This window comes from Uranotaenia lowii, chromosome 1, assembly GCF_029784155.1.
Source record: "Uranotaenia lowii strain MFRU-FL chromosome 1, ASM2978415v1, whole genome shotgun sequence".
Classification (NCBI taxonomy): domain Eukaryota; kingdom Metazoa; phylum Arthropoda; class Insecta; order Diptera; family Culicidae; genus Uranotaenia; species Uranotaenia lowii.
The window spans coordinates 118,047,187-118,049,360 of NC_073691.1; the positions used below are offsets into that span (position 1 = coordinate 118,047,187).

The 2,174-nt window shown below is 36.8% G+C and overlaps 1 long non-coding RNA gene across 1 annotated transcript; it reads left to right on the forward strand.

Moving 5' to 3' along the window:
- Positions 1-1,422: 1,422 nt before the first annotated feature.
- Positions 1,423-1,922, forward strand: LOC129739362 (uncharacterized). Its single transcript, XR_008735836.1, has 3 exons — positions 1,423-1,504; positions 1,605-1,778; positions 1,842-1,922. It is a non-coding gene; the product is annotated as an uncharacterized LOC129739362 (long non-coding RNA).
- The last annotated feature ends 252 nt before the right edge of the window (positions 1,923-2,174 follow it).

The window sequence follows — 2,174 nt, forward strand, 5'->3', positions numbered from 1 at the left end:
AAATATAATGATTTGCCAAAATTCTGCTCCTGTGGAAAAAAAACAACAATTTTCAAAACGAAGACTATGGTTTTCGCTGTTTTTAAAAGCCTAAAAAGAGTAATCATTTATGTATCCTTCGCAACCTACGATCTATACTAACCGATTATACTTTAAGTTCAATCTTATGATGGTTTTACTTCGTTATTGCTTGATTTTGCCAGCAGAAATTCCGTAAAAAAGGCTCAAAAAGTGGCTCAAAAATAATCAAATTTGTTAATTTCGAAACAGCTGTATCCACTAAATTGCCCTCAGTTTCTTTTAAAAGAGAAGTATTGGTCCGAAAAGTAGCAGAAATTGAAGAAGGAGGATGTAGCCACCTAAAATACAGATTAGACGAAGTATAAGTTTGGAAAACTGATCAATATCATGACTGGAAAAAGTGTGCGCTGGCAGATGGGAGGTACCAAGAATAAATTAAAATTTATTCTAACAAAAAAACGAAAAATAATTTTTTCCAATTTGTTTTGTGAATTATCATAAGATTACCTTCATTTCCTTCATAGAAAGTATTAAGATCAAACGAAAGATTTTTGAGATACAAGCATTCGTAACTGTCCCATTTCTAAAAGAACTAAGCTTTATGTGGCGTGTGTATGTAATAGCAGGCAGTAAGCAAAGCACATTTCTCATTCAATGGGTTTCCCGTTTCCTTCACTCCCATTCCCTTTCCCGTTTCCATCGCAAGACAAAGGAATACCTTGAAAGGAGGCCAAACGCCGGGAAGCCTCCGTCGTACGTTTTTTTTTGTGATTGATCGGTGGCAGAAATCCTATGACAAATAGCCCTCGTCCTGCATGAAGCTCAAATAGTACACTGATTAAGATGTGGGACTGGCAAGACGATTTAATTGGTGATTTGAGTTCGAATCTGCCTACGGCGCTGTGATTATTATTTTTATTTTCTTGTTTCTGGGATGGATTATCCAATAGGAACGAAATCCCATAACATGTTTTTCTTGTTTCGCTTGAATGTAGTGGTCATGCATAATTTTGGTTGGAAGCCGAGTCGTTATGCCAGTTACGGTTTTTCAAACATACCGGCACAGTGCACATTTCAGAGCATTATCGGCACAGAGATATGCTAAAAAGGCATTGGATTTCTGTTACCTCTTCTATGGGTGTATCAAGATGATCGGGTATATTATTTCACGAACGAATCTTCGGAGACAACAACACAATGCATATGGTGCTGCCATCCAACGACATGGGATCCAAGCTTTGCACTTGACGATTGCACCTCTCACTAATACATTGACAATAAACGTCACTTTTGCCAAACAATATTTTTGTTTACATAGTTCACGCCAATCATTTTGCACTATGGGTGAATTGTTATTCTTTCCCACTTTTGATGGAACATTTTGTTGCAACTGGCCGTTTCTAGTCAACCCTGACCCCGATTGTTCGTCAACGGAACGGATTCCCCTAGCATTCATCAAAATTGAAGGAAATTCGCTACACCGGTAAGTTAACAAACTAAAAGTGAACGAAATTTGATTCTGAATCCAAATCAGGATGCAAGAAGAAGATTCAGGAATGTGTTATCAACGGATTTAATTTCAGCTTGGCATCCGATGGAACGGCTAAAGAAAAATTCAAGAAGAACCAATCAGACATATGGATCATTAATTTTGGCTGCCCGTTCTTGCGAGGAATCAGCCAACACCGAACTCGATCGTTTGCCAGTGCGACACATTTTAGCAGAATTCGAGAAAAATGGAATCTTCTATTCCTCTGGTAAGTTGACAAGTTGAAAGTGTATAAATTTATGTTTCAAATCTAAACCAAATCGAATTACAGCTGTACAGCAGACGGAATTTCCGATATAGGATCCCAGGAGGAAAGCAAGCCAAACAACCTGATTGTCCTGCCCAGTTACCCAGGTTTTTACAATTGTTTCATTTTTACTGTAATTCATTAAACTTGAACATTTGACGTAATAGATGATTTATTGTTTTGAATAACCCATGTCACTTTGTGAAACAAGGAAGGATGTCTCATACTAAATTTATGTAAAATAAGAAACTACTCGAATAATTTCCAAGTTCATTTTCTCAAATTTGTTAAACTTCCAAGTTTTGATTGAATGAATTTTGAAACGAGGGTCTCGTACAGAATCAATGGTTTATTTTT